Here is a 16,824-nt window from a genome sequence, read left to right as displayed (position 1 = left end):
GCACTATTCACAATAGCAAAGACTTGGAATCAACCCAAATGTCCATCAGTGACAGACTGGATTAAGAAAATGTGGCACATATACACCATGGAATACTATGCAGCCATAAAAAAGGATGAGTTTGTGTCCTTTGTAGGGACATGGATGCAGCTGGAAACCATCATTCTCAGCAAACTGTGGCAAGGACAGAAAACCAAACACCACGTGTTCTCACTCATAGGTGGTAATTGAACAGTGAGATCACTTGGACACAGGAAGGGGAACATCACACACCTGGGCCTGTTGTGGGGAGGGGGCGGGGGGAGAGATAGTATTAGGAGATATACCTAATGTAAATGATGAGTTAATGGGTGCCACACCCCAACATGGCACAAGTATACATATGTAACAAATCTGCACGTTGTGCACATGTATCCCAGAACTTAAAGTATAATAAAAATAAAATAAAATAAAATAAAATAAAAAACAAGGCCCAACAAGCCATCCTTGTTTGAAAAATTATTTTTAGAAAAGGTCACAGTTTGAAGACATGCCATTGACTAGTGATTCCCCAGTTGTACTCTGAGGATTATAAAGTGCCACAGGTACCAGGGTTGAGGGGAGGCCTAAGGAGGGGCAATGGGTGGGGCTAAGAACACCCCACCTCACTTCTGTTGGAGCAGACTGCGTTTGATCTGCTCTAATTCAGTTTCTGGGTGAGATTTTGTTTGTAGAAAATATTTCTTGACTTTATTAGTCTATCTTAATATCCATGAGGGGCACGGGGAAGAGATTAGATTAATCACTATCTATAAAAAACTGTCTTTAAAATCATATTAGATATAGTCAGAAGCACTAAGGCTTATATCTTATTTTATCATTTATTTGATGTGTCACATCAGGCATGTCATACAGTCTTTCTCAGTGTTTGTCCTCACATATAGAACAATGATATTGTCTTATGCATAGATTAGTTGTGAGAATTAAATGAGAAAATATCTGTGAAAATGCCTTGTAATTTGTGAAGCATCATAAAGATGGTTAGTGTGTCTTCACTAGTTAGCCCCAGGTTTTGGCACTTTGCCCTGACCATTTGTAGCTTTTTTGTCCATATGAATTAAGTTATAGAATGTACATATGATCAAATTTCCAGATGTTCCCATGTTATGGGGTGGGGGATAGCAGACTTAGCAGATTGCAGATTCTGAGGGTAAAATGGGGAAATAAAAAGGTCCTGTTATTCCATACAAAAGACAATTGGTAAGGATAAGAATGGAGAAAATTTTGCTTATAAGGACTTCAGGTAAAAATACTAAGTATTTTTTACTGGCTTCAAGTTCATTTTAAACCAATAGTATTGTGACATGACTGCCAACTAAATAAATCAGCGGTCCAATATTCTTTCATATCTATAGAAATATGGTGTCACAGATGAGAAAAAGGGGATATGGCTTCTGGACTTGATTAGCACTCTTCCTCTAGCTGTTAAAATGGTCACTCCAGCAAGCTAAGCATATCCACACAAAGCTAGATGGAGAAGTCCTGGAAAGTTTCCTCTGGGAAACGCTGAGAGATTTTGGGGGAGGAATGTGTCATGGAGGTCTTAAGAGATCTAAAAGGGATTAAAAGGTGTTATAGGCTATTGTGGAGGAGAAGATTTGGAACTATTGTATTGTTTTCAGGGGTGAATCTTAGGAATAACTTTAAACAATAAGAGCTGTCTAAAGAGGAATGGGTTATGTAGTGAGGCAGTGAGAGCTCCATTAGGAAAATTGTTCAAGCAGAGGCTAGACAACACCTTCTAAGGGTTGCTATGAGTCAGGAGGCAGGTTTTAAGAAGATATTACTAAAATGTCACTGATTCTAGGATAGTATTTCTACAGTAGAATTAAATACTCCACTAGAGAATTATTTACCTTTTAAAATGTTTTGTCATATTAAAAAAAAAGTGTGGAGTTTGAAATTGGCAAACTGGAGTTTGCTATCGAATGGTATATGGATATTGTTTAACCTCTTTGAACATTAGTTATGTCATCAGTAACATGGAGATTATCAATTATTTCTGCATTATTGTGGAGATTAAACAACACAACATTGGTGAAAGATCCTTAGTAATGACTGGTCTTAGCAAGGGCTCAAAGATAGTAACTTTTGTCACAATTATTGTTTGTTCCTTCTATTTTCTACATGCATTTTATTTCCTCTTATCTAACAGATTCCTTTTAGGTGATTTTACTGAATCCTTCAGGGACATATGATATAAGTGGGTGAAATGATAATTCCCATGAGTCTGGTAGAAAGAATTCACCCTGAAGGAAGTTGGCAGATCGCAGATGTACGGAGTCATCTGTTTTGTGTTTGCATTGATGCTTGTTTCCTACTAAACAGAGGTAACTTGCGGAACAGCTTTTCTTTGCTGTTGTTCTAAATTATAACCCGATTTTCCTGCCCATCTAAACCAGAACTAGGCCAACCTGATTGATTTATTTTTTCTTTGCTCAAAGTTTTAGGCAATAAAACAACCTATTAAAATTTTAAAGGCCCAAGCTCTCCATCGCAGAGTGGACATGATATCTGCAGCCTCCAGGAGTAAGAAGGGTTAGTAACTGAACTATTGGGCTCAGTTATGTATGTTTCTATGCCTAATTTTTCTATCAATAAAGTGAGCCTAAATCAATTTTACTTAAAATTACTCTTCAATGGGTGAGTTAATAAAGGAGAAACAGTTTACTATTCTTAGGAAAAGATCAAACACATGAGATCCTGTTCTCTCAAGCATACTGCCAAATATTCAGTAAGAATCTTCCACTTCAAATGCATTGAACTAAGGGACAAATGTACTGCGACTCCACCTCCCCATGACAGTCCTTTAGTAAAGAGTTCACATCAAATTTTTTAAGTTGTTCACTTTGTTTCTTAACTACTTTTGCTTTTCCTTCCAAAAATCAAATTTGTACTCCACAGCATTAACTATTCTAGACTTTTTCCCTGCCAAATATGAGAATTGATTTTTTTGATTCTATAAACAAGAAACAAATTAGAATCTATAGCTAATCAAAATTGATAACTCTGAGAGTGGGAATGATCAAGGTACAGCTTATTATTGCTTAAACAGTTGCCTTGTTCATGATGACAAATAATTAGATTAAAAAGCTGCATGACCAGACTGTGAAATAACTTATTTAAAGGATTGTTAGAGGAACTGGGCCTATTTAACATATATTATTCATAAAGCCCATGAAAATTGAGTAAGCACTTTCTACAGTATCTAAGTTAGTGAGTAGTAGTGATAGTATGTTTGATTACAAAGGTAGAGACAATTAGACAACATTTACAAGAAGTTGTTGAATTTTTCTGTTGTAGCTTTATACAATATGATAGCAATAATAATATGTACAAATGTATATTTACAAATATATTTTGTATTATTTATTTCTTTGTATTATTTTCAAATATATATTTATATCAACTAATATGTTTGTATATCATTTTAAATTTAAAATAACCAAATTAATTTATTTTATCATTTTAAAATAAGGTGTCAATTATGTTCTTAAGAGTTTACAACTGCTAAATACTAGATCAGAAGGTTATTTATTTCTAAATTTCATTTCCATTATGTTGGTTCCATTATGTTTAGCTTAAAAGGTTTTAGAGAAGACCAAATGTAAACTTTTTAGGAAAATATTTCTTTATTTTAACTCTTAACCTCACTAGAGAGATAAGGTTCTATGTTATGTGACAAATAATGCTTCTCCATCAATAGTATAATACATTTTAAAACTGTCTCTAGAAATAGTACAGTTAATCAGATTTTCTTGACTAGTTGAGTGACAAATACTGACTTTTGTACATTAAATTCAATGTTAGTGAAGGTAGATCAGATAAAGAGAGTAGCTAAGTCAGAAGACTTCATTGACAACTTTAAGAGAAATATTGTTGTTATGCTAATAGATTTTGGTTTTTAATCACAAAGAATAATCTCTTTGTTTATTTATAGTTTTAACCACTGTTAAAACCATACCTGCTCTTATAGACATAAAATATCCTCTGAAATATCACAACAAAATTACAAAATATTATGAAAATAGAGATAATAATTTTACCATTTTAAAAAAAACTTTGTCTATTGTTAAGACTTTGGATTTTTTTTCTATGCGTGTTTTTCTTTCACACTTGGTTGTAATCAAAGTATGTATTTAATTATGTATTCTGATTTTTTCATTTAATTTTGCTCAAAGGGATTTTCAAATATCTTTACACGGTTTTCTAATCATCTTTCTAATGATTGCATTAGGCTAAATTTCAAGGTACCTCAAGATTTATTCCATTCGTACCACAAACATTTATTGGTCACTACTATAAGCTTAGCATTGTTTTAGGTACTTTACAAAGACTTCTACCCCTGTGCATTCTATGGGAAAATGACACAGGATGTATAGATAGTACATGAAAAAAAAATCCATAAAATCTCTAATTCAGTGCTATTACTATCCTAGTGTTAAATACTTCAGTTTTTCATTAGGTTGCTGATTATCAGCCAAGGCGGTAAAAAATATGTGTATATGTTTGTGTAGATCCTGTGGCAGGTTTAAATCTGTTAAACTTAAACTACTTTTTTTTTTTTTAATTTCTCTATCTAAACAGATATACAGCAGTCATAGCCTAGTAATAATGCCAGAAATATTTTGAGACTAAAAGAAAGTTCTGCCTGGATAGTTGATCAGGACAGCTTCTATTTTCAGTGGGCCTGGGCATGTGCGCCAGGCATCACCTGGATATTGACATGCTTTCCTTCATGTGTGATGGGCTCCCAACTCAGAGATCCCACAGTCATCAAAGGTCCCTACCTGAGTAATTAAAACAAAAATATTTTTGAGTGAGATTTGAAATTTCCTATGAGGATCCCTTTGGTAGGGGAAGAGCCCAAGCATATTCTCTCAGATAGAAGTAGAAGAAAGCAGCAAAGTTACTGGGTTTCCATATGTTGGTCACAGGTTAGCTTTTCATCTCATTTAGATGGTAATAGATAACTCCATATGAGGAGGTACTATGCTAATTTTGATTAAAGGTCACGCATAGAAAAAAGCATTAGATTTTCAAAAGAAACAAAAAGATAATACAACACCCTTAGGTTTAGATGAGACTAAACGTCAAATAAGATACATCCATATATATATATAATATATATATAATTATTAATTATATTATATATTTTTGGCCTTTTGTTTTCTAACTTCTCATCAGTGGGAACATTCATGGGATGCTTTATTTCTTTATGGAGGGCCCACAATTTAAGAATGTTCCCAAGAAATAAAACATTAAACTGATTATTTTGGTTTCTATGGGGAATGGTTTAGTGTGGTATATACCCGCAGGGAAAAAGTTGCTTCTTGGACATGGGCATCCCTTACATGACATCTTGAGCTTTTTTCCCTCTTTCTTTTTTGAATCATTTTAACTTTCTTTTTTAATAGGGTACTTACATTTATTTCCAAATTCTCTTTTAATATTTTATAGATATTGAACTCAAAGTGATAACTTTAGCTTGGAATTACTAATTGACATCCTTTGATCTTATAATGGAGCTGAAAGAGTAGGGATGCAATATTTAAATAGCAAAGTTCCACCTGGAAACTGCCATTTTATACTGGTAATAGTAGTAGATATTTATTGAGCAACTTATGTTTCAAAAGTTTGGTAAGCACTTTATATGAATTACTTTACGCAATTCACTTAACAACAATATAACAGATGCACTACTTCTATACCTGTTTTACCAATGAGGAAATTGGGGCACTGGGAAATTTTAAAACTGGCCCAAAGTCTCATGGTGAATGCAGAGCACACACTCTTAACCACTCTCTCAGGCTGCCTCTCTATATAAGGAGTTCTGATCATAACCTGGCAAATAATTTATCCATCCTTCCAGCCAGCTAGCCATTGAGTCAAGTATTTAGCAAGGATGTAGGAGGGATATAAACTGTCAATAAGATAGACATGGTCACTGTCCTTGGGCTGCTTTCTAGAGAAGAGGAGGAACAATTAAGCAAGCATCCACACACAGTGTGGTTTATGCTATGACAGGGAAGTATAAGGTACTCAGGGGCATAGAAGAAGACTCTAAGCTAGTCTGGAGGAGGTGTCAGGTTGGCAGATCAGAAAGTTGTTGTCCTTATTCCTGTGTTCTCAGACATTTTGTCGCAAAAGGCATATAACATATCCTCAGAAGGAAAGGTCTTTGAAATAAGGTCCTCTTCTGTCTTGTTACCTGAGGGCCTGCCACATAGTAGCTGCTCAATGAAAATTTGTTGAATGAATGAATGAGAATTCTAATGCTCCATAATAACTCCATTGTGACAGGGGGTCTTTTGACTTATTTCTAACTTTATCTTTATTCTGAATATTCTTAAACACTTTTCCTCTAAGTGTGAAATAAATGTAGCCTTTTGACTTGTGAATTCAAGTCTCTGCTCCCTTTTAAGCCATTACTAAAAGCTCTAGTACAAGAAAGCTGCTGCACCCATAATATTTCACTAGAAAGAGACCTCCCCAGGTCTCTTTTAAACCAAGTGCCCTGAAGTAGGAATTCTGGGACAATCTGGTAAAGTAGAGACTGGTTGCTTTTTCCCTCTTTTTTTCAGTTGGTCTGTGGGATTTGATGCTCTGCTCACTTTTCATAGTTCTGAAAGACTTGTTCTCCATTTACCTGGGCATGATGGCCTGGAAATTTCTCTTACCTCACTTCTCCCCAACTCTTTCACTCTTCAAACGGTATTAACTTTGGGGAACTAGTTCTTAATTATTTACCACACACTTCTCTGGAAGACTATAAGAATCCAGGACAAAACTAGAGGAAGAGGCCAAAAGTAAACTGAAAGAACAGGCTAATGATTTCTCTGAGCAAGAATTTTTGTTATTATAATGCAGTGATTTACATAGGTTGTAATTCTCGAGAGCAGGTGTTGGGTTATGTCTTCCTTATGCCTGCTTGGAATGCCTTTGTGCTAATGTGCTATTTTTTCTGATGAACAACAGCAAATATAGGCAGCAAAATAATGTTGGTGGTTGAAGCTAATGGCAACGGGAAACCAAAGCTTCCCAGGGGAAGACAGAAGTTAACTGGGAGCTAATAATCTTTTTGGCGAGTTACAGTGGCCAGGTTTGTATGTGATTTTACATTTTTCTAATTGCATCATCTTAATTCCTAGCCTGATATTGTACCTCGTTCTTTTCTCCATTTTATGTTTCTTCAGAGCCCTTATCTTCATTATGTAATTTACTTACTATTATTAATGTCTGACATCTTGGGAATTTTTGTCTGTTTTGTTTATTACTTATCCAGGGCCTAGAAGTGACCTGGTACAGGGTAGGTGTGCCATAATTCATTTATCCAACAGATAAATGAATTATTAATTCTGATGAAAGCGATATTTTAAAAGTAACTATAATCAAGTTTTTTCATACATGTATTGATTTTATAAACAAATGGCTGGGCTGGGCACAGTGGCTCATGCCTGTAATCCTAGCACTTTAGGAGGCCAAGGTGCGTGGATCACCTGATGTCAGGAGTTCAAGACCAGCCTGGCCAACATAGTGAAACCCCATCCCCACTAAAATACAAAAGAAATTTAGCCAGGCGTGGTGGCAGATGCCTGCAATCCCAGGTACTGGGGAGGCTGAGGCAGGACAATCGCTTGAACCTGGGAGGTGGAGGTTACAGTGAGCTGAGATCACACCATTGCACTCCAGCCTGGGCAAAAAGAGTGAAACTCTGTCTCAAAATAAATAAATAAATAAAAATAAAATAAATTGCTGAACATTAAAATTATTTTATATAAATCTTGTAATTAGACAAAATATTACAGTGGACTTCTACAAAAGCTTTGATAGTCAAAACCCACATGAATCATTATGATATGCTCCTCAAAAACATTCACATGGAAGAATAAGCCTGTGCTGGTGAGAATGGAAAATCCTGAGGTTTCCTGAAGCCAATAGACTTGAATCCCTAAAGCTAAGGGTATGGTTTGTTTCAATGAACTCATAACTGTCTGGCAGCAAGGCTGAGGCTGCTTGCCACCCCCATGACACTCTGAGGCTCACTAGTTTTATATTTCTATTTCTGGACAAAACATTATCATTTGATTTCGTGGTTCTTAGTATAGGATCAGGCAGCTTGTGGGAACTCAAAACATAAAAGATGAATAGAGGAACATATTAATTATTTGGGAGTGTCTCCTGCATTTGAGGTTGTCATAATCACAGCAGATGCTTTCTGACAATGACATGTTAGTATGCTGTGAAGACTTCAGTGGCTGCTCCAGTTTTTCCTCTTCCCAAGACTCTCTGGCCAATGTAGTGTAGGCAAAACTGGGCTAATCTGAGTAGAAGGCAAGTACACTTTTGGCTGAGATCCAGGTACCTTCCTCTGTCACCCAGTGTGGGCCTGAACAAACTCAACTGCTGGCCTGAATCACTGATAAAGGACTAGACATATCTAGAAGTAGGAGGAACAAACGGCCTCACAGGTCCTGGATTAATACAACGAGCAGATGAGTTCAAAAAGATAGAGCATTGCAAGTGAGTTCTTTGTAGGACTGTACTAATGACATCTGACTTAATTCTAAACGGAGAAAAGTTTGGGCAGGCAGGTAAACATATGTGAATCACATAGTTGTGTGACACCTGTGAAATTCTTAAATATTTCATATACTTTCATGTGGTCATTGGGGGAAAAGCCTCACATAAACTATTGGTCAAATGGTACATGGGGATTCATCAACTCTAAGGTTTAAACCCATTTGTTCTTTTAATACTCTGGAAAATTTTTTAAAACCAGCTTTATTGAGATAAAACTCACCATACAATTTGCCTACTTAAAGTACACAATTCAACAGTTTTTAGTATATTTACAGTATTGCAACCATCATGACAGTCAATTTTAGACCATTTGCATCACTCCAAGAAGACACCCTGTACCCTTTAGTCACTCCCCTTTTCTCCCTAATCTTACCTTCTACTCCAATCTCAGGAAACAACTAATCTACTTTCTCTGTAGATTTGCCTGTTGTGGATATGTTATGTAAATAAATCATATAACACGTCATCTTCTTTCACTTAACATAATCTCTTCAATGTTCACCCATGTTGTGGTGTGTATCAGCCACATGATTTTCATTGCTGCATAATATTTTATCATTTCATTCCATACTACATTGTATGTATCCATTCATCATTCAGTAGACAACTTGGGTTGTTTCAATCAACTTCTTTGGGTGTTATGAGTAATGCTGCTATGAACATTTGTGTACAGTTCTTGAATGGACCTAAGTTTTCAATTCTCTTGAATATATGCCTAGGAGTGGAATTGTTTGATTATGTGGTAACTCTATTTTCAACTTTTTGAGGAACAATCAAACTCTCTTCCATAGCAATTGCACCATTTTACATCCCCACCAGCAATACTAGCAATATGTGACAGTTCAATTTTCCCTACATCTTACTAACATTTGCTATTATTTGTTTTTGTTTGTTTGTCTGTTTGTTTTTTGCTGATAGCCATTCCGGTTGGTGTGAAGTGGGATTGTATTGTGGTTTTGATTTGATTTTCATTTCCCTAACCACTAATGGCTAGTAAACACCTGCTCATGTGTAAATTGGCAGTTTTACCTGCTCTTTGGAGAAATGTCTATTCAAATTTTTTGTCCATTTTAAACTGGGTTATTTGTGTTTTTTGTTGTTGAGTTCTTCATTTTCTGCCTTAAGAGTGGAGGATAGTTGGAGGAAGAGAGTCTCAGATCTCTCAGTTGCTCTCATCTAGAATAGAGCTCGGAAACACAAAGCTGGGGATGATGAGTAATGCTGGTAGCCTTCTTCTCTCAGGGTATACTGTAGATGAGGATCTAGGTTGAGAGGGGGCCCTGTGTTATTGGCTGCACCCATCCATAGTGGAACATCATCACACTCAACGGGAGAGGGCAGGGAAATATATTGTGATTCAAGCCTCACAATTGTTTGCAGTTCTTACTGAAATATAAGAGATTGTCTTGAATATATATTTTCTGCATGCTGTATGTTCTCAGGACAATTTCCAGGAACTTTAAATGGTTACTTATCTATAATTTTCACCAGTTATTGTCGTTGTTAGGGAGTGGATTTGAAAAGCTCTTCACATCACCATTCTGGAAGTGAGCCCCGTTTGGATCATTTTTTATGAATATTTTGTTTCTTTTATACTTGGTGGTAAAATAGTGGTAAAACTCTCTTTATAATTAGCATAGTAGAGATAGAATTGCTGTATAATTACAAAGGGTAGTTTTTATAAAAGTATTTGCAAATTTACAGTGAATTAAGAAAACCAATGAGAGTTGAGGACTGGTTGACTTTCAACTTCAAATTGACTTTCAACTTCAAATCTAGTCAAATTCTAGAATGACCATGTTTTGACAAATAATTTTTAACTTATTGTCATTAAACAGTTGTAAAGAAATATCTGAATAATGAGAGTGACAGTGCATTTCATACTACAGCTTGTTGGTTTTGGTCTAGTTATCTGTGTATAAAGCCATCACAGTCATTGAAAAAGTCACCAAAGTGACCTGTTTTAAACAGCATAGGAATAATTCAGATGTGGAAATCAAGTTATTAAAAATTCAACACTTTTGTGTATACATTTTAAAATTTCACTAGCAAAATGACCATGTATTTTCTAATTTTGTCTAATTCAAAATAAGTACTGCACCACAACGTATTTTTGAAAACCAACTTTCCCAACTCCCCTGATGCAGTTATTTGGACTTTGGGGGCTAAGTCTTACATTTAACAATTCTTCAAACTCCTTATCTGATTATGCACTGGGCTCATATGTGAATTGCCAACCAGTTGAATGTCACTTTAGTTGAAACAAATCTGGAGTCCAACTCATATTTAAAACGCTTCTCTAAACATTTCCCCACCTTCGCCATCCCCACGGCAAAGGTAACTATTCAGCTAACTCTAGCTGGCTGTCTTTTGGTGAAGAAGTTTGGTTACTTATAAAGGATCACTTAAGTATCTTTGATAAAATACACACCGCTTAATACTTACAAGAGAATGTTAAAATGTATTCCTTGTTGGAAATTCTTCACTTTTTGGCAGGTGACTTGTGTGTACTATTCCCTAAAGTACAGTAGTTTAAGTAGCTTATGGGCAGAGAGGGATTGTATAAGAGCATGGAACCAGGTAAAGATGAATATTTAAGAAGGAAACCAAGCACATCCCAATGATATTTTCCTGAGTAGTTAATGGACTACACAAAGGTAAATAGTGAAAATAGCAAAGTAATTTTCTCTTCTTTTAGTTTGGAAAGTTTCAGTGTTAAAGTTTGGCTTCTATTGAGTGAAACATCTTAGTTTCCCACATAGTGAAAGGCAAATGGAAAAATCCATCAATTCTGAAAATTGTAATGCAGTTAAATAATAAACTGATAAATTGCATTAAAGCTCAGTATTAATTTTTTCCTCCTATAGAGACAGGAATTCTGTCCTACTAAAGCTACTTAACAGTTCAAGTAGGTATTTTGGAAGATGCTTACCTCCCAGTTAGGGTGTATCTCCCTGCGGCTTAGGTGAGCGCCGAGGCTTTGGCTCCTCCCCAGCTGCTGCGAGCTTCCCACTGCGCCGGGCGCCTGGGAGCCTCCCGGAGTTAGGTGTTCGGCCCCGCCCTCAGGACTATTGCTAAAACTCAAATTCTACCCGGCTAATTCCGGTGATTAATTATTGACAGAAGGAAAACACTCCTACGCAAACTTGCGTCCAACCGCACTGCTCCCAGCGACTCCTTCCAGAAGGGAATGCCTGCTGCAACACTCCCCTCCCCCCCCTTGCTCTATGGTCCCAACTTCTCAAACGCTGCCACTCTCAGTCCTGGGCGATCAGACTGGTCCTTGGAAGAATGCAGCTCAACGACTTCTACATTTTAAAATTTGGTTTTCTGCAGCTCGTTCGCACTTCTCCAGAGACAAGCCTCTCGGGAGGGGGCGCTTTCCCAGTGCAGGGGAAGCAGGGGCTCCGAGAGCAACAGAGGCGGCTGAGGCGTCGCTGTCACCTCCGGCTGCTGCAGTAAAACCCCGAGCCGAGGCGGCGACGGGGAGGAGGGGATAGGGAGGCGCCCTCCCCCGCGCTGGGGCTGGGATCCCCGACACTACTGAAGGGGCACGTCCTTTGGCTGTGGTAGAGGGGCGGGCCGATAAACAGGAGGTGAGAAGGTGGGAGCCCTGGGGCTTTAGCCTAAGCCGCGTTAAAGCGCCCAGGGAAAGCCCGCGCCCAGCATCCATCGGGCTGCAGACTTCGGCAAGGGGGCGAAGAAGCCCGGGTGTAAGCAGAGCGGGACTGCGTCTGAAAGTCGGCATCAGGCTGCTAAGTGAGCCCAGGGCTCGGGCCGGGGCAGCGGGCGGCCAAGCAAGCATCCCACCCCATTTGTTTGTCAAAAAACCGAAGAAAACAAAGCTTTTTAGCACTGGCAGCTAATTTTGGTGCCTCTGAACATGTGAAACGCCCCTCCCCGCCCCACTCGCATCCTGCCCCCTTGCCCGCGGTAGCTGGGAGGTTAATCTTTAAAAAGGTGGACTCCGCCGGGGAAACAGATGAAAGGATCGTGTCCGGAGAACTTGTGTGTGTGCCCACTCACAAGTGCAGATAATTAATCTGGGCCCGGACTGCGGCAGGAGGGCAAACTGGGGAAAGACTGCTGGGAGGCGGCCCGGTGGTGCAGAGACGCGCGGGGCCTGCTTCCGCGGCCCCCGGGCTGGCGTGCCCTGCGCTTACGCTCTGCGCTCGAATATCTTTCCCGGAGGGCTCGGAACCAGCGCGAGCACCTTCCCTGGAAGCCCACATCCATCACCCAGCGATCCCCTCTCCATCGAGAGCAGGGCTTGCCGAGAGTGGTGGAGGACCTTGAAGCCTCCCCGCTTTCTATCTCCGTGGCTGAGACGCTTTCTGCTCGAGGCCCAGGGAGTCCGGGAGCGAAAGCCTCTTCTGATGAATGAGGATTTGGGCGGTATCTGCCCATTAACCCCCACTGCCGAAGGAGGAGACACTGCACATGCTCGGCCAGGGCTGATTGTGCTAAAGCGCGAATTTTGGCTGCTGGCAGGTCTCTGCTCATCCTCAAGGTGCTTTCAGCGGGTTCCACACTGCCAGGGCTACGAAGAGGGAGGCTCAAACGTTATTGGGCGGTGGTGTCTCCATGCAGGAGGGAGGATGTCCCCAGAGGAAGCTAAAGGTAGATGGGGGCAGGGAAGGGAACCAATAGAAACAGAGCACCTGCTTAGAGTCCCTGTTAGCCATTTTACATAGTTATCATTTCCTTCTGCTCCCGTGTCTAAATAGCAGCAACCACTGCTAGTGTTATTTATTTCTTTATCACTTTATGTTGGTCACATTCCTTATCTCTTGGCTTCTCCCGACACACCTTGCAATGCTAGCAGGGTAGATATGACCACTCAGGGCATGTAGATCAGGAAATAGAAACCCTAAGAAACGACTTGGCCGGGGCTACCAAGTCCATCTGTAGTGACGCCAATTCTATTTACACTGGTAAATCTTATTTTTCATTATCTATTTTCCCTCCCTTGGTTGTGACACTCCACCCTCCACACTGTGATTGCACATTTGTGGAAATATAGAAATAGACCTTCTTGGCAAAGGTTTGTGAAATGGATGTGAGACCTTGCAACTACTCCAACTGGAGGTTGGGAGAAACTGATACAGCTGGCAGATGTATTCAGACCATTAAAAATAATCTTAAATAACATGCACGTATTATAACCACACACAAGAACACCTTTATGAATATCTTAGCACCTCCAAATGGAGAATAAATATTCCGTGTTTTCCATACAGCTATAGAATATTCTCGAAACTTAACTAGATCACAAACTATAGGTCCACACTTTTATTTTTATTTTTATATTGGAGACCTGGCTCACTCTGTCGCCCAGATTGGAGTGCAGAGGCACGGTCACAGCTCACTGCAATCTCAGCCTCCTGAGCTCAAGCGATCCTCCCACCTCAGCCTTCTGTGTAGGTGAGACTACAGGCACGTGCCACCACACCCAGCTATTTTCTAAATTCCTTGTAGAGACGGGGTCTCATTTTGTTGCCCAGGCTTAGGTCAACACATTTTAAAAGGCAGAAATCATACAGACCACATAATCCATCAAAATACAGTAAGGATAAGATTAACTACAAACATTTATCCTGATTGATATACTATGGAAATTTAAAGATGCTTTGAATCTGTATTAAAAAGCACAAATGGGAAAATTACAAACTCTTTAGGAACAGAAGGAAAACAAAAACCCTACATAATAAAATAGAGAGAATATAGAAAAGCCAAACATTCTATGAAATTATACACTAAATGTCTTTATTGCTAAACAATGTGCAAAGAGATTTAGAAAAAAATTATGAAATAATTATGTTAACTAATAAAGCTAACAGCAGAAAATAATAAAGTAGGAAAGTAAAAAAGCAAAAACAAAAATGAAAAAAGAGACTTGACCAATAAAAGAAAAAAATGTGTTCTCTGGAAACATCAAGAAATAAATCTAGAAAAGATCAAGAATCAGAGAAGATACAGATAACATTAGGAAAGAAAGATGGCATATAACCACAGGTAAGGAAGATAATAAAAAATTTAGAAAGCACCTCAATTGATTTTTTTGCCCATGAGATGGAATCTTCTTTTGTTCTGATTACTGGAACTTGGGAGATAATGATTAGTTAGCACTACAGCTTGTGCAGAGGTGAATGAAATTTGAAGAACCAGGCAGAATTGTTAAGACTATAATAGTGTAAGAACATAAAGTAATGATAACTGTATCAACTGAACATTTTGAACCAGGTCTTTCATCATCAGTATCATAAAGTTTCTATTGCATAACTGAAAAACTCACTGCTGGAGTAGAAAACTTTCCAAAGTAATCATCACTAGTGTGTATTCCCTTAGGTAACCTGAGATGTTTGGAGACAGATATTATTTGGAAAGGAATGGGTCCACTTTGTAAAACTGTGTTTAGGCTTTTTTGGGATGTCTCTGGAGTCTACAACATCAGGAAGAAGAAAGGAGTTGATGGGAGAATCCACTTAAAATGACCCATAGTCAGCTACCCAATATTGTATGCATTAGCTGAGAGTGATCTTAGTTTTAGCAGATTAAAATTCAAGGATAAAATGTGAGTTTTTCTAAAGCTTCCAAACCCAACCATGGTGAAGAGAATATGGACTTTGAAGAAAAACAGCTCTGGATTCAAGTCCTAGCTCTTTCTACTAATCAGTTCTGTAGTCTGAGACCATTAGCTAGTATCTGTATACTTGGTTTTCCCAGTGATAAAGTAGGAATAATATTGACTTCATAAGGTTCTTCTGAAAATTAAATGAAATGCCGTTTACAAAGTACTGATCATATGGTTTCTGCTGAACCCCAAACCCCATTCTGCCTTTCCTAAATGCCATCTTTTAGTAACTTCTCTTCTGGCCATTCACATTTCTTCCATTTTCTCACTGGGATGCTATCCTTCTTCCCTTCCTTTCAGTGAACCATGCACCTACTCCATAACTTACCAGCAATCAGAGAAACCCAAGCATCATTACTGAGTACCCTTGGGATGCTTTGGAAAGATCCTCTTAAATCTAAAAATAACTTAACTCCTCTTTTACAAGGTGTAAATGGCAAAAATGAGGCCTGCTTCTTCTTTCTTTCCTTCCTTCCTGCCTGCTCCCTCTTTATTTTTACTTACCATATTTTTTTTGAGTTCTTATGAAACTAAGCAAGAATGACATTCCCCAACTCACTAATTCTTGTTTAACATGTATGCATATGCTTAGACTGAAGTCCTTCACTGGGGAAAGACCCTAACCTTGAAACACTGTAAAATGTAATATTAGAATAAAGATCATGTTAATAATGATCCATAATGACAGTCAGTAGTTTATTCTAAAAATTGTAAAAACAGCATTCCATTAGGGAACTTAATGCTGATGTCCCCATTAATCACTAACAAAAATAAGAGATTTATCAGAAAGGCACAAGTTTTGCCCTTAACAAGCCTATCCCCTTCTACCACTAGAGAGCTGAGGAGTAGCAATAAGACCTGTTTAACAAAAGATTTTCTGCATCATTTATTCTAAAGCAGTCTTTTAAAAACAGTATTACTTTTTTTTTTTTTAAATACTTTAAGTTCTAGGGTACATGTGCGCAACGTGCAGATGTGTTACATATGCATACATGTGCCATGTTGGTGTGCTGCACCCATTAACTCGTCATTTACATTAGGTATACCTCCTAATGCTATCCCTCTCCCCATCCCCTCCCCACAATAGGAACCTGTGTGTGATGCTCCCCTTCCTGTGTCTGGTGATCTCATTGTTCAACTCCCACCTATGAGTGAGAACATGCGGTATTTGGTTTTCTGTTCTTGCGATAGTTTGCTGAGAATGATGGATTCCAGCTGCATCCATGTCCGAACAAAGGACATGAACGCATCCTTTTTTATGACTGCATAGTATTCCATGGTGTATATGTGCCACATTTTCTTTTCCTTTTTTTTTTTTTTTTGAGATGGAGTCTAGCTCTGTCGCCCGGGCTGGAGTTCAGTGGCCGGTTCTCAGCTCACTGCAAGCTCCGCCTCCCGGGTTTATGCCATTCTCCTGCCTCAGCCTCCGACTAGCTGGGACTACAGGCGCCCACCACGTCGCCCAGCTAGTTTTTTGTATTTTTTAGTAGAGACGGGGTTTCACCGTGTTAGCCAGGATGGTCTCGATCTCCTGACCTCGTGATCCGCCCGTCTCGGCCTCCCAAAGT

At 38.6% G+C, this 16,824-nt stretch overlaps 1 pseudogene across 1 annotated transcript in view; it reads right to left on the bottom strand.

Moving 5' to 3' along the window:
• LOC108513030 (uncharacterized) overlaps window positions 1-13,021 on the bottom strand; it is a 16,743-nt pseudogene extending 3,722 nt beyond the window's left edge. The window contains exon 1 of the transcript XR_001880775.1: window positions 11,555-13,021. The product of XR_001880775.1 is annotated as an uncharacterized LOC108513030 (transcript). The remainder of the gene's footprint in view (window positions 1-11,554) is intronic.
• Between the last annotated feature and the right edge of the window lie 3,803 nt (window positions 13,022-16,824).

Source organism: Rhinopithecus bieti, unplaced genomic scaffold (genome assembly GCF_001698545.2).
Source record: "Rhinopithecus bieti isolate Rb0 unplaced genomic scaffold, ASM169854v2 scaffold_55, whole genome shotgun sequence".
Taxonomy (NCBI): Eukaryota; Metazoa; Chordata; class Mammalia; order Primates; family Cercopithecidae; genus Rhinopithecus; species Rhinopithecus bieti.
This window is presented reverse-complemented; position numbering and strand designations above follow the sequence as displayed.